The sequence below is a fragment of the Phymastichus coffea genome, unplaced genomic scaffold (assembly GCF_024137745.1).
Source record: "Phymastichus coffea isolate CEN01 unplaced genomic scaffold, Cenicafe_Pcof_1.1 PCOF00020, whole genome shotgun sequence".
In the NCBI taxonomy this organism is placed as follows: Eukaryota; Metazoa; Arthropoda; class Insecta; order Hymenoptera; family Eulophidae; genus Phymastichus; species Phymastichus coffea.
The window spans coordinates 1,465,407-1,486,654 of record NW_026706831.1 but is presented as its reverse complement, the minus strand read 5'-3'; positions in this window follow the sequence as shown (position 1 = coordinate 1,486,654).

The following is a 21,248-nucleotide window of genomic DNA, read 5'->3' as shown; positions in this document are numbered from 1 at the left end:
CTCGAATCATACTATAAAATGCTTGACAAGTCAACTGTAAAATTGAAAAACAAACACAAGCAAATATTGACTATTGAAGAAATAAATTATTTCAAGCGATGTTTTTCATACGTAGTAAAACAAAATGACGGAGATCCAGCCAAAGTATCGAATGTAATTCGATCGATTCCTTTTCATGCATACAATACCCATGGCAAATGCCTTGGATCTTGGTGTCGTTATCAAGTGGCAAAAGAAAACTACGATTACACTACGATTTCTGGAGGCTTCAAGGACGAATCGCTATGTGAAAGTCTCATTGAGTTATTTAATTCTATTGCTTCAAAAGCTGATAAATTTTCTCATGAAGCGTCGACTGAATTGAATGAAAATTTTCATCATGTAACAACGAGTCGTGCTCAAAAGACGAAATGTTATGGATTGAGCGAATCTGGTGATGTTAAAGTAGCTGCGTCAGTTTGCAGTTTCAGTTTGAAAAAGCAGCAGCCACATTAAATTTGTCTCCTTCCACTCGAACTTTTTCGAAGTTTCATACCTCACAGGCTACCCGACGAACTAACAAACATGAAAAAATTTGTACAAAGGAGTTTAAAGCACGTCGTCGGATACTTCAAACTGAACGCTTTGAAATATCACCTTGAGCATGAAGAAGGCAAGTTCTACACATCGGGAATGGGATTTATCGATAAAGAATGCATCAATGAGCCCATGTCTTTATTGGAATCATCTGAAGAGATAATTGACAACTGCACCGAATCATCGTACACTCCAGGCAAATATGTCGTATTTAATCTCGAGACAACTGATTTGTCAGAAAATGCTATCGTACAAATCAGAGCTCTGTGCAATGGTCGTACTTTAATGTTTGTATAAAGCCGTGTAAACTAGTATCTGTTCAAGGATCTGTTGTGAGTCATTCAAGAAAAATCGGCGGCAAGTTATTCTACGCTGGTCAGAAAGTGAAAACTGAAACACTTCGTAACGGGCTCATACAATTTTAAGAATTTCTTTTATCTTATAAACCGCCATGTACTTTAATTGCTCACAATTATAAATTTAACAAGAAGCATTTGACGAATAATGTAGAAAAAGCGCAAATGTTTGAGAATTTCAAGGCTGCTATTTACGGCTTTGTGGACTTTTTTAAAATTTTTAAGAATTTATTACCCGGGCGCAAAACATACAAATTAGGAGCTTTGGCAGAGACTTATAAAATAAGTACAGTCGGTATATATAATGCATTAGCTGATATGAAAATGTTGTTTTGTATTCTCGCAAAACACCCAGTCAGGGAGGCGGATCTTATTAAATACACGCAAACCTTGACCAATTACGTAAAAATTGTTGATTTTTCTCCCCTTGATTCTGTGATTTCGAAAGAAATAAAAAAAAAGAATGATAAATACTGATTTGTTGATTGTACTATTGTAAAAGATATTTGAAATTGAAAAAGACAGAGGAATCGCTAAGTTGTTTACAGAAAAAATAAATGGAAAAGCGTGTATGAGTGAAGCGCAATCTGTGATAAAAACAGTTACTAATTTTTTTAGAAAAGGCAAGTACTTGTAATTAATGATTTGTTGTCGGAATTACTGTATTATGTTTATTTGTTTATTTATTCAGAATATTATTTATATATTTATACGTTCCATTGAGAGCCATATTTATTATGTAATAAAATATTGTGGTAAGATTTATGATATTTCTATACAACATTTTCAATTATAATCGTAAACCTTATCCTTATATAGATCACAATTAAATCAAATTTGACATTACAATAATTTCGTTTTTTTAATAACTGTTAATACAATATTATTTCGCCAATAATTTATACTACTTAATAAGACAGATTAAGATTATCATTTTTAATTAAATCAATTTCAATCTGGGAGGATTCAGAATCAATCGATCAAATTCGTACGAGAACGCCATACGATGTTGCCACATGTCTTGCGCGAGGACATCAAAATACAAGATTCGTGTACTTTCGATTAAAATATTTTACCAACGAGCGACCAGATAAACTTCAGGTAACTGTTCCTAAATAATTAATTTTAAACAGATCCATTTATTAGCTCATTCTCATTAGTAGAATATGTCTTCGAAGATATTTTAAAAAGCCATTCAGTGTCTCTTCATAAGAACCTATGTATTTTAGTTGAACTTTGTCCTCTAATATCTCCACTTCTTTGGATCAAATCATGTTTAAATTGATATGAGCATCGCAGAAACGTATGAAGATTATATAAATTAAATTTTATTAATTTCTTATTACTCAAATCTTATGCCAGTACAACCTTAATGAGTTGAAAGGAGTGGAGAGTCGTGGTGTATAAATGTAATTGCGGGGATCAGTATATTTTGGGCATAAGATTCGATGCGTTCGACACAGCGGAAGTTGCGTTACACTTCTGTACTGATAATGTAGATTATCTGTAGATTTTCTTGTAAAATACATTTCGAATAGTCAACAAAAATAATTTCTATTATTATTTAACGCAATATATATTTAATAATTTAGAAGTTTATATCATAGTGTTCTAAGCCGTTTTGGTTTAAAACGCCACTCCCGGTACACCAGTCTTTGAGTACCCATAACTAATGTTACAGGCATGAAAAAAATGTTGAGGACCATATTCTGAAAGTTTAAGAAATACTCTTTCCGATGGTGCCAACGAATTTTTTACGAAAAATTCTTTATCCAGATAAAATGTAGTTTAAAAAAAACGAATTTTTCATACCTTTTTTAAAATCGAGTTTTCAAGTTTTTTTGTTTAGAGGTTAGCGGTCTCACGGGAATTTCGAATCGTTTGATTTTTAACGACGGGTGCTTATCTGTAAATCTTTTAATTTTTAAAGGAGCTTAGTAGCTAAGTATAAACAAACATGATTTTTGAGATCCTCGTAGCGTATATCACATTTATTGGCTCAACAATATCGCCCACTGTACAAGTGTAGTCTGTTAAAATATATTATGTTCCGGCACATTCTAGTATTATTCCTTGTTCGCGTACTGGAAATTTTCTATTTTTTGTAGCTGCTGCATAACTGAGACTTATATTGGAACTAATTTTATAGGTGTATACAAATTAGACGTTAGGTTCAGTGATGTTTGGTTTTTCGTTGAAAAACCATTTTGGCAAGGGTGATTTGAGAAACACCCTAGAGTTATCTGCTGTTTAGGGCAAAATCGCAGAGACTCGCGCGTAGTGCTATTTAGCAACGATTGCTAGCCTATCATGGAGCGATCGTAAACACGTCTGCTCACTGTGACGATCAGAACCGAACTCCGTCTATTTATCCGATATAGCTTTCCAATACAGCAGCACTCTAATCGAACATGGCGACACTCTAAGAGTTGGCTCTCTTTTATAGATGGACTTGAAGTGCATTAGTGTGCGTACCGCGCGCATGGAGCTTGTTCATCTGGATAATAGGTGCGATCGACATTTAACTTTTTGTAACAATATTAATAAAATGAATAAAAATTATTTAAATTAAATTTTGTAACGTAAAATATTTCGTTAATAAATAATTTATGAATACAATTCTTTATATAGAAAAATTTTAATGCTGTCCTTATTAGGACAATTCGTATATATTTTCAATGAATTCCACGATCAAACTCGAGATAAAGCAACGTATAACTGACCGTCGTTGAAAAGGTAATTTCCTAAATATATTCCAAGTTTTTCTAGAGTCTGATTTTGTGCTTTATTTATTGTTATTGCAAATGCTAATTTGATAGGAAATGTCGGCGTTTAAAAACAAATGGATATTCATTTTCTGAGGAATACAACGTTATGCGATTTATAAAGACTATTTCTCCTTTTTATGACCATTTAATATTTCACATTGCAATAAATTATTCCATAATTCTAAAATCTATAATCTAGTACCATTACATAAACCTTCATTAATAGTAAGATTTCGGTTTAGCATACAAATGCAATTTACTCTTAATTTTAATTTGTTAGGAGCAAGAGACGAGGGAGACAGTGTATTCAAATCTTTAATTGATATAACACCTTCAAAACCTTTATTATCACAGTTTTCTATACTATCAATACTTGTGTAAATTTTTTCCGTTGTTTCATCCAGTAAATTAATAACTTTTTCATTAATTTTATTAACGCGTGAATGTTTCGTGCACATAAATTATCAAAATTAAATGATTTTCTATATTGTTTGTTGCGTTATATATCACCATAAATGTCATTTACTATGTCTTCTACGTTACTAATTACTCTAATACAATTTTGAGGAAAATGTTGTAAATTCAAGTTATCTTAATTGTCATCCAATATTCCATTACCAACGTTTAACAAAAATTTCAAAAATTTAATTTCTTCAGGTAATGCTTGCATATTTTATGTTAAAGAAAATTTAATAATATTTTCGCATTAGGAACAACGATTTATAGATAAATCAACGGTTTCACCATGCGTACTATGTATTTACTTTCACAGAAAGTAACTGCCTGAAATCTCCTCTTAAAACAATGATTTTTTGACCAAATAAATTATCATTGTTCATTACGTTATACAAAGTTTTTCCATCACTTCAATAGCATATTTTGGAACCATAGAAACTTCATTCCAGATAAAGACATTTGTTTCTTTCAAATTAGCAACTTCTTCTGATTCTAATTTTATGTTCGATGATGAATCTGGTAACAAAGGTATAGGTAATTGAAATCCTTTATGTACTGTTTTATCTTGAGATAATAACGATCCACCAGGACCATCTATAAAGAAACAGTTACTCTATTCTGAATTTTCATCAGAATATAATTATTATTTAAAACGGCATTTGAAATTGTGCCCGCTATTTCTTTTTGTTTTTCGTTTAATTTCAGATATCGATCATGACCAACAGTCAAATAAATTTCTGGAATTTTATAAAATTTCGTAGACATTTTGCAATAGTTTTAGGAATTGCGGAAATTCATCAAGACTTTTACCTTTAATTTGGATTAAAGTTCGTATATCTATAAGTACTTTGGTATGACTTTCATGACTATTAAATTGACGCATATAATCTTCAGACATCGCATCCTTAAAATCTGTCCAAAGTTTTATTGAATCAAGAGGATTACAATGTATGTTATTAAAATTTGTACAAATAAGCTGCTCTCATTGCATTTTTCCACTCATTGTCACTTTCAATAAAACCATGTGCTAAACAAGCTGAAGAGAAAGAGAAAAGATTCATGTAATTCTCCGTTCACTATTCTTAAATTTTTAAAGCTTGTAGCACCTTTTACTCGAAGCAATAAAATTCTCAAATAAAATAATTCAAATTAACTTGGATCAACTGATACGTCCAATGCATGAAATTTCGACTTTTCTTTGAACCTACCTTCTTACTTTCCGTCCATCAATTTGAATTTGCTTCAAAACATATTTTTCTGGAATTTCAGAGTAATAATATTGTTGTGCATTGGGATCTCGCATATTCAAATCAAAATAATCCATCAACATTGATATTTGCGAATTACATTATTTATCTCGTCAATATCAGTAGGTTCTGTGCGAATTGCGATGTTTTAAAAATTTGGAAGATGCACAGGTAAACGAATAATAATATAATTTTTATCATGCATTGGTTGGAACAAAAAAAAAACGGATTCTGCTGGTCCTACATATCATGAATTTAAATATTGAATCATGATCAGTAAGGTCATTAGAATTAGTTATAATTACAGATGCTGCATCATGTCCTTTGTAAAGATATTTATGTAAATATTTAACGGATTTTATACTTAAAGAAACTTGAACGTTAATATGATAATTAAGTTTCAAAGATACTTCGTATTCATCAGAACGTAAATATGTCTTTCCAGAATCTCTTCGGCAATAAGAAACGCAACCATTTTCATCATCAATTATTATTGTTTCTTCTTGAAATTGTTTAAGGTATTTTTTCGAACATTTCCCATCAATACACCAATCTCCACAAGAACCGTGTATCATGTTATTCATTATAACTAATGCGGTTTTCTCTTTTTAGCTAACAACAATTTTTCCCTTGAAAAAACCCGGGGGCTATCTTCGCAGTCCTCACTCGATCGTACTCTCCTGCTTTCATACATTTAAATTCTCCACCGTTCTCGACTTTCTCCCAATAACATCGCGCTTACGCTCTCTCGACTAACAATATTCAACTATTGTTGAAGGAAGAGGGGACTTCCTCCTTCCTTTTATAGGGACTAGTAGTTGGCATCGCGCGTTTCGCGCGCCCCTGGAGTTTACTTGGGTTGTTTTTCTTTTTTTTGTTAATGATTATACGATAATTATTATGAACATTTTTTCATTATATTATTTTAATTTGAACTTTTTATTTTGTAACTGAAACTAATTTTTAACGCAATTGGGTACGCTATTAATTTTGCTAGATACAATGAAGGCGTATGCGAGAGAAGTTTTTAGGTATTAATTAACACTGAGATGCTTAATTAAATGCTCCTTTTAATTAGAAAAAAATATTAAATGACAGAAAAAAACATGCTGTTCAAGTTTCATGCATAAGAACTTTTAAATATAAGTTCAAATATAATTTTCAGAAGAAAATTTTAATAAAAAAGCATCGTTGCTTAATGAAGATTCTTGAAACAAAATCTAAATAAAAAATATCGTTTCTATGGTGATAAGTATTTATCAAAAGACACTCGTCTTCAGTAGATGAATATCAGTGCAACCGTCGACGTGTTAATTGAGTGACAATCATACTGGAGACATCTTACAAAAATGGATTTGGCAAAAAAATTTATGAACTCATTTATTTCAGATACCATGGCGCCGAGAGACCCAACAGCGTAAGTATGTTTTTTTTCGATACTCCGTGGGCAAAGTGCGTCTTTCCCGCATACTCGGTAGTTAGAGCACGTGATGCTCCACAACGGCTGATTCGGCCTAATGCGTGTCCTGATTCTGACTGGTGGGCAAGAAAGTGGGGCAAATGGTCCTGATGGATTGATGAAATACACCCGGAGTTTATGCTCGTGTCGTCAGTGGAGTGTTTGTTATCGAGGTCGTTAGTTGAAATTGCAGTTCGAATTAAAAAGCGATTCACCAGGCGGAGCGCAATTTGAAAAAAAATGTTTATACCGAGCGCTCCGGCCATATTGAAATAGTATATTTTAAGTGTTTTTGAAGTTGAATAACTTTCTAACAAATTAATTTCATTCATATATTTATCATTTAGTTTCGATAATTTTGTAATGGGCATATAAATTTTTCATCAATATGGATATTTTGTATATTTATTTTCTTATTTCTATCTTTATTTCTATATTTAGGTCTATGATAGGATACGTTGTGCGTATCGATTTCAATCCAAATTCTTCTAGAGCGAAATACTACAAAATTGTGCTGAATAACAATGACAATAAGCGGGTGTAGGTTGTGGCCTGGAAAGATGATATTTCAAAGTTATTAATGATTGAAACTGGAGGAACCGTAAATTTTAATAAATATAATTTTACTTGTTTCATTTATATTTAAAAGTAACAAAAGGTTCAAATAAGAAATGCTATGGTTGCCGTACCCAAGTTTGTGAAATAGAACTTTGGTAATATGAGCTACGAACTTCAAGTACGAGGTAATACAACTGTAAAAAATTTAGGTAATTTTCATCCTGGGAAAAATGGAGTTAATGTAATTGAAGTTATAATCTCTGATATTTCTAACTATGTAGATGTTGACATAAGTAAGTGTAACAATTAGATTAAATAAATCTTGCATTAGTTTATAAAAAAAAATTATATATATTATTTCAGTAGTCAGAGGTCATATCAAGTGCACATTCAGGTACTATGTGACCAATACTCGAAACTACTACATTAGCTGTATCGCTGATACAGCGACAAATGCAAAATTAGAAGTCAATACTATGTTTGATTCATCCGAGCCAGTTGAAAATGGCGAATACTATTCTATTCAAAGAATCATAGAGTCTCATGCACCATCACCATCTGTGCTACGTGTCCAAGACAAATCACATATCAAAAGAGATGATACTGTACCAAATGCTACTTTTATTGAAATTTTAAGGTGTATTAATTCTGTAAAAGTGAAACTTGTATATTTTTAACAATGAATATTTTAAATATCAAAGATAACTTTTATATGCATTTCACTGTGTGTCGTTTCGTCACATCTATGCAATAACATACACTCATAAATTAATTTTAAAAATAAATTTATTGAATCCTTGATATTTAAAATTGTTTTAATTCAATTTTTAAAGTTGGTATATAAATTTATATGTCAAAAAATTTTCAATTAAAATGATTGTTTTTTCTTTATTTCTGAAGCAAAGCAGAATATTTTTTGTTGTTTTAATTATTCTTATAATGAATTGTATTTTTTGTCTAGTATCGTTTTCAAAGTAAAAAACTAAGACTTCAACGGATGTTTTCGATTGCCTTAGTGATTATTCAAAAAAATATCAATTGTTCCCAACATATCGTGTCGTTCTGCTCGGGCAATCTACGTCATTTGATCGTTGGTCGTCTTACCGTCGAACTAAATTTGAAGTTTGGAGAGTAGTTATTGAATGTAGATTTTTGTTCAATTCAAAATTATTACTCGGTGTAAATAATTACTTATTACCTTTTCTTGTATGAAGGATTGAAGCTGCGTAGTTCCTGAGTGTACTACATTGCTATTGACTGTGTATTACTTGGATTACTATTTTCTACTCAATATGGATGTAGACGAAGACATAAATACCTATTACCATCACGTAGGTGATTTTAGACATTTGTTGATAGGTAGAGAAGAACTACGAAAGAATGGGAAAAGACTGCGTAAGTACTATAGTTTCTTTCTCATACTCTGATGGTTTTCTCATGTCTTTTCACTTTCTCTTTGGCTGCTTCCCTATACTATCCTTACATTCTATTTTATTACTTATACCTCTGTCACCCCTTTTCAACCATTTTCCTCTTTTCTCTAACACATATTATTCTCCCTGCTCTTGCATTTTTCTATTCTTTATAATAATTCTCACCGGTAGTCCCAGCTTTTCTTGCACTTCCTCAAGTCTGTTTTCTGCTCTTTACGTATCCTCTCCTTGTTAACCATTCGTCTACAGTCACAATCTCTTATATCCCTCTACTTTCTCCACAACCTATTTCTCACCTTTTGTTCTTCATCTTAATTTAATTTAATTGATATATAAATAAAACATTTTTTTACATTCTATTTCCAAAAAATGAATAATTGTTTAATACAAGATAAAAGTATCAAATACAATTAATTCAAATTAAGTAATTGATCTGTTTGATTTTTACTCATCATTTAGAAATCATTGGGATTTACATTGGGAAATACTGGTATTGACAACAGCAGATCCAACCTTTTCAAATTTATTTTAACCAATTAAGATGGAGACAAAATACAAGTGTTAGCATAGGATACCAAAGTTAAGGGGGTTACATAAAAGCAAATTTTGTAAGTTAATATATTTGTATTTTGCTTCATTCATTTTCAATTTTTAATAGTGAATTTTTTTAATATTATTAATGTAATAAATAGTTATTGCATATCAATGCAGACGTAGTAAAAGTGAAGAATACTATATATAGTTCTGGCACAATCCATTGGGACATTACTATTGCTTCTGATGCGTTACTCACACAATGTTCTGGCAAAAATAGAAGACCCCTTGGCAGTATCCCCAGCTACTTAAGTAAAAAGTGAAGATGTAATGAATTACGATTATGGAAGTTTTTTGGATAACCATATTCAGAATACGCGCATATATATAAATGACATATTTTTCTATGTATAAGTTCATGTGATATTCTTATTTATATCTAGCTGTATTCTGATACAGGACACACCACACACAATTCAGAAATAAATCCTATGGCGTCGGGAGGAGGACAAACTTGTATTATTGATGGCTTATGGAAATTAGTAATTCGTGTGCTTAACTACGTCCAGACTGATTTGAAGGAAAACACCCATATTGAAATTATTAGGGAAATATTTAATACTTCAACTATCCCTCATTTGGTTGAGTCAGAATTAAAGCACATTAAGATTACTGGTCAGCCTGCGCTGAGTGAGGATGACTTATTGAAAGGAACTCAAATACCTAAGCGTAAAGCTGAAGCAAACTGTAATTCACCAAAAAAGGTAATTTGTGTAAAATTATGTTATAATATTGATTTTTGGACAACGTTAACAGGTACATTTTTTCAGGTTAAGTTATTAAAGTTGGAATAAGGACTTGCGGATACAATATATAGTGTATTTGATGTTCTACGTTTTCGTTATGCTTACCAAAGCGTTGAAAGAATATGCAACATTTTTTTAAATTTTATATTTCTTGAACTCTACATTTATATAACCTTGTTACTTGACAATGACGATAACTGTTGATTCTCTGAAGAGAAAAATGAAAAAAAAAATGGTTATTATGCAAATGTGATTCTCCTTGACTCTTGTGTAATGACTTTTCTTATCTTTTTTTATAATGAAAATTTCTATCATGTTAACAGTTGCATAATTTCTTGTCTGTTCATGTTTCAATTGTTGCTTTTTATCTAAAGAAAAATACACGATTTATATTGAAATATGTAAAAAAATTTATCAATCGCAAATGTTACTCAAATGTTAGAAGTTTATTGTTGTATTTGATTATGATTTTGTTTTTCAAATAGAAGTTGAAATATTCACATAATTATTTATTTTTGATGACTATTTTATCCACGTTATATTCGCTGAATGATTATCCCTTTGAGAGGTAGTGAGGCATTTACGTACCACCTTTTTTTATCACAGTTTTCAAAATATTTCCGATAAATTTCGATATCTTCTACATGCATATACTTATCACAGTCTTTGATGCTCAAATTCTAAATTCTTAGAATTTCTTAGAATTTGATAAAAATTGCAATAATTTATTTATTTATCTGTTTGTTATAATAAAGTTGCGGCAAACAGTGCGTTTTTTCTAGAAAAAAAATTGGTTTTTCCGTAATGGGGATAGTTATAAGAATCTGAAATATTTCCAAGCATCTGTTTCTCTATTTTTTATTTATTTAAAATTTCTCTTTTTGTTAATTGAATTTTTGAAATTATACCTTGTATATCGTGAAAATATTAAATAATTTTCATGAGCAGTTGAAAAAATCAAATTATTTTGATTAATTATATGATTCAATAATTGATTGAGTGGATTTCACGATTTACTGTTCGTAAATCTTCATAACTTGTAGAACCTTTTTTGTGTAACAACAACAATCTTACATGATAAAGTTCAAGATTAGTAGGACTTACACTATACGTTCGCCTGATAGCATTATAATGACCCTGTCGACTTATCCACTGTTTAACATTAACGCCATCACGTTTGATTTATTTAAAAACATAAAAATTTGGAATGCCTACGTAAAATATTAATCTTGCTTCTTTGTCTCGTAAATTGAGAGCAAAGTAATCTAGTAACATAGTTGTTTGATTTAAAGCTGAAGCTAATTTTTCTGCATATTCCTCAGATGATCGATTTTCGATATGTTCACCTATTACTACCATCTGTTGATTAGGTGAGTGGAGGTAGTCTTGTTACTACATGACTTTTGGCCTGCATTTTTTGCCTTCAATACGCCAATAAGCTTCTGCTGCACTTACGTAACGTGAATTTCCATAATCTGCTAGTTCATCAATGTTAATAAAATTTTCTCCCTCTGGATTACCTATAACAATAGCTACTGCGTCATGACCTTTTTAAAAATACTTATATAGGTATTTAACAGATTTTATATTGATCACTACTTCAACATTAATATGACAATTCAAAAGCAAAGACAGTTTTGGAGAATACGAAACCACAACTCTATTATTGATTGCATTGAGAACACCGAATTTTCTTGCAATTGCCATTGCATCATGATAATTTTGCATAATATTTCTAGAAGAACCAATAAAAGTTAATGGCAGTATAAAAGTTTTTCCTAAACTGGCATCTGTATGTATGTTATTAGTATTGTTTCTGAGATAGTCTGTCAAACCTTGATACGATTCTACTCGTAAATTCGCTTGTTGCATTTTACAAAATGTAATTCAATCTTTTTCAACTTGAACACATAACTGTCTACTAATCACTGCTGAATAAACGACGACCACGAATAAAAACGTTAAAATGATTTCGCACAACTAATCGATATTTAAAGTATTCAGATCTTGTTACACGACATTTATCTAGATTATGTTTAATATTTTCGTGCCACCCTTGCATACCAATTGTGGATAAACTAATGGATAAACCCAAGGTTCTACATTTGAATCCATTGTGCTTACTCTCTGCAATTGTTTTGAAGATTTATTGCGAATCACGACATAAGAATCAGTAATTTCACCATCAGCTGAAGTAGAAAATACGACAGCCACCTCGTAAATTCTTTAAAAGTTATAGCGTCGTCGATCTAACCCTGGTTTTAAATTAAATCTTAATTTCAACTGTGGTAATTTAGAAACATCATTCTTTTCAATAATTTTTTGCTGTTGATCTTGAATTTCATCTCTCATCATTTCATAAAATTGCGTAAAACTATTATGATTACGTATAATATTGATTATCTATTAAAAGTAATATTTTAGAATCAAGATTGGAATTTGCTTTAAGTCAGTAACATAAGGCTTCATTTTGGTCTACCAAAAATAATTAACCGTAACATGGTTTTTCGCTTTCTATAGTTTTCAACGTAGTATTAATTTGATAATAAATTTGATCGTGTACTTTAAAACAATATTGTCCTCGTTGCCCTTGACATTGAATTAAATTTGCATTGAAAGGCGCAAATGATACGCTACAATTGAAACTCCGTATTCTTTCAAAAATTATTTTGACTTTGGATGATGACCTTCGAAAAGCGCTTTCAAGTCCGAGAAAATATTTGGCAATCGTCAAGTTTAACACTACTATAACTACAACAATCGTTGAAAGAATATTTCTTTTCGCCATTGCCAACTTCGTCGTGTTTTTGTTTAGCGTTAATATGATTTACTTTATTATCAACTATTTCAATGGCAAAATATTTTGCGTTACAATGCTTACATAAAATATTCATAAGACCTTTATAGTTCTCTGCAAGTTTATTCAACGTCTTCGATTGTAGAGAAATTGAACTCCTTTCTGTTTATTTTTTATTTTTTTTACTATAATAACAATGATCAGATTCTATAATTTTTAAATTTTGATAAATATTCAAATTTTTTCGATTATCATTATTATTATTTAGATTTACTTCATTATTCATTTGAAGAGAATCATGTTCATTAACATCTTGATTGGAATTATGGGTACCAATCGGATAATTTGAAAAAATACTTTCATTCAATGCAGCTGTTGAATTAACACGTCGCCTATAAGAACGATTTTGTTCGACTTTCCTTTTCTTTGACATTTCAATTTCTTCTGTTGTTTTAATTTTTCTTTTACGACCCATGTTTTTGAAAAAAAAATGGGCCTACAGATAAATAATTTGATTTAAGTATATTTAATAATAATTTTGTATACTTGTACATTAATACAATAATTGCAGATTTTTGCAATATGATTGTTACGATAAAGCTTCATAAATTCAATTTCAATTTAAAAATCAAAATTTATTATATGAACATCCATGTTTCAACGTTTCATTCAAAACTTCACATCATCATCAGTTAACATCAACATCATCATATCAACATGAATAACATTAGGTAACGTCAATTTTTTTAAAACTCTTACAACATCAACAAACAAAAACTAAATGGTTTCTCTTTTGACTATATAAAAAAAAGTTATGTGTAATCGCAAAAAGATCTAATATTATTAATGAAAAAATCAACAGTACAAAAAAGATTACGCGTAATCCCAAAAAGTATTAATTGTAATGAAAACAATCAATAGAATTGAATTTTTAATTCGAAATTAATAGCTAACGATTTTTACGTGCATATACTGATAATAAAACTGAGAAATCGCATAATTTTTTTTTAAATTAAGAAACAAAAAAACCTTATCGTATAACTAACTTTAACTGAATTTTTTTATGGTAAATCTTGTCTCGATATAACAGCAGTAATCACAATTGTAATAATATACGGTAATTGATGTAGATTTTTCCGTATGAAAATCAAGTACAAAATTGTATAACCGAGCACATAAGGTTATTATTATAATGATGTATATCGCCGTCGAGATATTGACGTGAAATAAACAAAAACATTGTCAAGACGATCACGACTCGTCGCGCAAGCCCGCCGACCGCTACGTCATCGCCAGCCAACCAATCGGCTGCCGAATAAAATTCTTCAATATGGTCGCCTTCGGGAAACCGAGCTCCCATTTATGTCTGGATTGGATTGGAATTTTGGGTGACTGCTTAGTCTGCGACAAGAGAGGACTTTGCGTTAATTCATTATATCTGATCGGACAGTCCGAAGCTTTCTTCAATATGCATGTGTAGGAATGAAGGTGCGGGCTACTGATTCTCTATTGATAATTCTATCGCGTTTATGCAAACTCATAAACTCACTCCATCGGCAAATTATTATCTTATACGTACACTTGTGCTCACGAGATTGGTAACCACAGAAGCTTATTGCTCACTTGCGGTGCCTGATCAAATGTTGTGGGTAACTGTAGTTGGGCTAGATTTCATATGTTAATAATTTTAATAAAATCATCTGTAAATTTTCCAATTGCGGACGCACACTGAAAGAAATATCACGTAAAAATTATTGTAATTGTCATGGTAAAGCTGAGACGTGATAAGAATTCATGAATTTTTATGATGGAATTGGCTGAATTATTATGAATACAAGCATAAAAATTGTTCAATAATCCAAGAAATTTTACAGTTCTGCTCTGTAATTTTTTCGTAATAATATTTGTGGTGTATTTATAGACTTTTTCTGACGATTTGATTGATTGATTCCTTTGGTTGATTCCTACATTATGAACATGAAATTTTACGGTTCTAGTACGTCTTGAATATTAGTTTTTAATTAACATTCAAGACTCAGTATAGAATCTAGTAAAATACCTAATTTTTATTTATATCTTTTTCTTTTTAAACGATGTTGATGTAGTAAACAATTTACAATATCTTTAGTTGATTGTAATCTCGTTGAATTCTAAAGAAGAGAAAAGAATCTGTGAGTCAGTAATGAAATAATATCACAAGAACGCCCACAAATATAATTGTTACAAATCGAGACTTTATTCCGGATAGTTATTTTACAAACAGATTATTGGAATATATAATTTATTAGTATAATGTTCAGCGATTGATAGCTATTTTAGAAGTAAAAAAATATAATTTGACAGATAAGTAAAGTATGACGATTTATCAATTCGAGTATACGTATTAACCAATTGTCGAAACGACAATAGTACGGAACTCTCAAATTGAACTACCCTGCGGAAGCTTATGCCGGACTTTATATGTTATCTGTATTGTAGCATATCATCTTTATGATTTGAAAATATATAGAAAGTAGCGCGCGCTTACTTCGTTGTGTTTTCTTTCATGACATAAATCGATACAAGTTTTTGATTCTGTCATAAACTTGGTCTCTTTAAGAGTTTAAATTCCATAATAGCATATGTAATATTTAAATTTGAAAATTTCAAAAAAATACGTTCCAGACGTAACAGTTCCATCATGGTAATTTGTACTGATGGTAAACTGCAAAAGTTCACATAGGCAGAATGACGCTGAAATGAGAAGTGACGCAGCGACCGTACCATTCGCACAGCACAAGTGGAAATATTTATTATTGGTGTACATTCTAGAAATGTAGGCAAAGTAAAAGATTTAATTAATTGAAGAACCTGTAATTGAAAATTACACAGGCCGACAGAATTTGACAAAAATATTTTACCAAGAACCCGAGTATAGTTTTCCGAAGGTTTTTTGCGCGCTGAATCCGAATCCGAGGTCAGAATTACTCTGGTGGCTCCGGTTTTCGAGATATCCTAACCTTAAAGTGCAAAAAAAACGCGATTTTTGCCTATATTTGAGGTTATGTAGCAAAGAAAAGAAATTTTTTTTCAAAAAACTGTATACATCAAATTAAAGTATGAGTTTTCTTCTTTCAAATGCCGTTGAGTATGCTCGGATATCTTTTTTTTTCACGAAGTTACACAAATTTGAAAATTTCAAATTTTATGAATTTAAAAAGCACCACATCATTCAGCCCAAGCTATCTAACAAGTAACCATATTAAAGAGCCACTCACCAATTTAAACCAAACTTGGAAATATGACAAAACACTAAAAAATATTGTGAGCATCGTGCTTCTATTTACAAAATGCTCTCTTACGGGTAGAAACCACCCCTGCCAACCCCTAAACAGGCTCACCCACATAACCCTGGGTAGAGCAAGTTTAATTAACTGTTTTTTGATAAAAAAACTCATTTTCTAATCACAGGTATACGTACTAATATGATCTAGATAGGCCTCATCCCCAAATACCTCCTCAACCCTTTAAAACCAGCCCTCCCAACCCCTAAGCAGGCACACCCACATGACGCTGGGTAGAGCAAGTTAGCCAAGTGCTTTTTATTTCAAATTTGTGTAACTTCGTGAAAAAAAAAAGATATCCGAGCATACTCAACGGCATTTGAAAGAAGAAAACTCATACTTTAATTTGATGTATACAGTTTTTTGAAAAAAAATTTCTTTTCTTTGCTACATAACCTCAAATATAGGCAAAAATCGCGTTTTTTGCACTTTAAGGTTAGGATATCTCGAAAACCGGAGCCACCAGAGTAATTCTGACCTCGGATTCGGATTCAGCGCGCAAAAAACCTTCGGAAAACTATACTCGGGTTCTTGGTAAAATTTTTTGTCGGCCTGTGTTATCTAATAAAGCAAAATCTTTATTTAAAAAAATATTCGAATTGATTCAAAATTTTTATAACCTCCAACATCGCGATACTTTAAACCGGATCTGTTTTATCGATCGGAAGTACTAAGTCCGGAGAGTAGGGAAATTTTTACCGTGATGGTTCTATAAATTTTATTCAGACTGAGAAAAAAATTATAAGAAAAATCATAATTTTTAAGCCATATCACTTAAAATTCGTGAAGCAGTTATAGTGCCCTAGCTTTATCGTGAATTATTTTTTATGTAATTTTAATACTGTAAATCATCGTAATTTTTATGAAACATTTCTTTCCATGCAGTTTATTCATTCAAGCATAGACAAAGTATGCCACAAAACAGGTAGTAATATTGACTGTGAGAGAAAACTAGTTCAAGCAGATATTAGGCAAGAGCGATTGCCACGCTGCTCTTCGTAGCGAATAGGCTTATTGATGGCACGAGAAGGCTACTGGCCCACTCAAGATAAAACGTTATATATGTATGTATATCACACATACGCACACACACACACACCTGCGCGCGCGTGTGTACACAATGGAGAAGGAGCTCGCATCGCTCACGCAATGCACAAGAGAGTGAGTGAGCTAGAGAGATAGAGAGAGAATAAAACTGGCCCAACTCGGCTTGGCTCCCGGGTGGTCAGCCATCCTCCTAGCCCCTCATATAGTATAGCACGCGTTGACTCGCTGATCTAACGAGTTAAGCGCTGGTGCATGGTGGCGGTGGCGGCGGTGCGAAAGAATGAGAGAATGAGCCTGCGTTTTGCAGCGGGGACAGCGAGAAAGAGTACGAGATAAAGAGAGGGAATAGCAAGGCCGTTGACTCGTCCTCTGCACGACTTGGCTGCTGCGTGTGACTCTCTTTCTCTCTCTCTCTCTCTCTCTCACTCTCTCCCTCTCTCTCTCTCTCTCTCTCTCACTCTCTCCCTCTCTCTCTCTCTCTCTCTCTCTCTCGATCTGCAAAGCGATAAAAAGGAGCAAGTGTCGACAAAAAAAAACAACCAACTAACAAACAAACGATTAAAAAAATAACGAAAAAATCCAATGTCGCAGAGGTGGGAGTTGAACCTTGAACCTGCTGCTGCGGCAGCGCTGCCCTGATGCTGCCGCGATACCAGTCTTGCGTTCTCGTTCTTCCCCTCTTCCCCATTTCCCATTCTTTCGCTCTTGAAAGTGCAAGCGCGCTTGCTCTCTATCTTCCATCCAGTCAGCCCCTTTTACAATATTTGATAAACATCTATCGCACGCAGATCCCACAGCAAATGTATGTTAACAAAAAAACTGTCACCTCTATTTACTCTCGATTATTGTTTTCTCGATACTTTCTCGGAGCGAGAGAGGGGCTTCAGATGAAATTTAAAAACGCGTGGCGCGCTTTAGTAATTAATGTATGAGACAATTTGAGCAAGAATACGGAATAAAGGGTCAAAGATCAAGGAAATCAAAGAAAATCCCTTTTTATCAATAGTCATTTAATAATATAATAAATAGCTGTACAACAGTCATGGCTGGCAGAATGATATTGGCGAATATAACCAAGGTGGACACAGGTGAGCAGCTAATATATGACATTGCTGGACATAACTTACAGGCGGCGTATTCGCTTCGCGCCCTCCCTTTCCCCCGGCTCTGTCCTCCTGCCTGGCCCTTGAGCGCATGCATGGCTATTTGGAAATTATTTGTCGAGCAGCTATTCGCTAGAGGCAGCTTTGGGGGTCGCCTCGCCCCATGCGGTCCACGTTAGAGATATACCCATACGACTAACGTGCACCATTTATCTTGCCAGCTGCCCACGATTGAAAGTTTATCTGCACACTCTCTGTCTCTGTCTCTCTCTTTCTCATTCTTGCATCGTCCACCCGCGCCTTCACTAAACGATTGCTAGCCATGCGATTCGATCTGCCGCGTTGACACTTCATCTGTTAACTGCCATGCCGCTGAGCTTTTTTACATTTCGCGCTGCTGAATCATCATCATTATACCTGGCTTCTCCTGCCTCTTCTTGTTGTTATTTTTTTATTCTTTTGCCTCCTTACTCCCCTCCTCTTTCACCTCTTTATTTTCGATCGATAATTTTAAATCAAGGTCTCTATCGGCCAGGATAATTCAACGATATTGCAGTTTTTGTCCATCACTGATTAACGTATTCAATGCCTAAGCACCTTTCATTATTTCTTACGACATTTGTGATGACTTGTACAGGTCAACACGTTGAAATTTTATTATGAATGCTCACACCAATAGTTTTTTCAATGTAATGTACATTCACAACTATTAGAAATATTATCTAGTATATACTAATTGATAGAGTCAATAACCATAAAGAAAATATCTTAAATTTATATTTAGATTAAAATTCAAGAAAAGACTTAGATTTTTTAGCTGACTTTGCAAATATTTACTTTTTAAAAGATTCTTGCTTTCTATAAATAGCAATGAAACAGAATCTATAGACAAGAAAAATTTTTCAATAAATAAAAAAATGTCATAATTGGTTCTAAAATATTTATAATTAATAATATTGTGAAATGCGAATAATATTAATTTTCACGAATGTAGAAATTTTCAAGTAATATAAGCAACCTTATTGAATATGAATTACATATTTTATCCGTTAGTTTTTTTTATGAATTGATATTTTGTACACACATAAAATAAAATGTAAAATTCAAAGAGATCGAAGACTGATTTCAGCTAACAGAACACATTTATAGTCAATGAAAAAGAGTAATGTTTATTGAAGTATTATAACAATATTCATTCAAAAATTATCGGCAGGTGTCTTTTTTGTGGTGATAGTCTAATCCTCGGTAACATAGCCGAGATCGAAATAGTTAAAAAAAATGAGAGGAATGTGGTTAAGATGAATTTGCGATGTGCACATTATAATAGTAAAAAAGTGAAGTGAACTGTTGAATGACAGGTTGGTATGAGCGCATGAAGCTACGAAGCTTGTTACATAAATCAACAATTGAAACAGCAGAATCATTTTAGAACCGTAATAGTTCAAACAAAGGCCAGTGAAGTATCGGTTGAGTTGATCGTTATATAAGAAAAGGCCACATTTGAACTGTTGTATGAGGCTATCATCTTTAGCAAGCGAGAGGAGTAGAACGAGAAAGAAGACCTGAGAAGAAAAAAATAATATAGAGTAAACCGGAAAATAGTAAATATCGTTATGGTGGATTCCATCAATCTAAACTAAGATCAAGTAGGTCTCAACAGAGAGAAATCGAGTGGAAGAGAGAGAGAGAGAGAGAGAGAGAGAGAGAGAAAGTATGTGCGTCTGAGTGAAGAAATGAGAGTTCTATTTACCTGTACATCAAGTTCAATTCTCGCAGCCGACATAACACTTTTCGAGATATATATTACTGAAAAGAATGGCCGATTTCTGTACGCGTAACATTCGAAAGAGCGAATGCCTCAAAGTCAAGTAGGAGAAAGAAATTCCAATTGTTAAAAGCAGAAGATACCCCAGGCTATCTCGTCCTAAATAATTGTCAGTGAAATCCATCTGAGTAGACGGCTTTACCTAGTCTCTCTCTCTCTCTCTCTCTCTCCCTCTTTCTCTCATGCTCTCTCCCTCTCTCTCTCTCCCACTCTGAGCACACGCGTGTGCGTATATGTGTGTATGTGTCCGTATAAGGGTTTCCACTTTGCTCGCTTCGCTCGCCAACCCCTCCCCCTCTATATTTTAATGATATAACATGTTAAGTTTAAGGTGTTTTAAATTACTTGAAACAAATGATAATGTTTTGGCAGCAAAAATATAACTTAATAAATTTCATCGTAATATTTAACATAATACATGAAATATAGAAACTTCAAAAATGACATTGTTTCCATATCATTGTTGAGATAAATATTAGGGCGTATTTTATTTTTACTTGAGTAATTTAAAAATTTATAATTTTCAGACACCACATTCCTTGTAAAAATAAAGTTTCGAAAATATAACATTTTTAAGTGAAGGAAAATATCTGTAGTAATTTATTCAAAATCTATAGAAACATAATTTGTAAAAGAGATGGATATTTTTAAATTAATAATTGCAATTCCACAATAAACGTGCTTTTAAATATCAGTAATATCAATTGATTTACAGAAAAACAGCTTGCAAAATCAATATACTTACAAAAAAATCATGTAAATATAGTGCATATTAGAATAAAGTCAATAAGAGATAAACCAAGCAACCGACCAAAATATCATTATACGCATGAAAACAACGCAAAAAATGTAAATAAAAATGCAAGGGAATAAGAAGTATGGGAGCTGAGAAGTCAAAAAACCCTTATCCGAACATACACACACAGACATGTCGTACATGGTTCGAACATTGACCAAGTT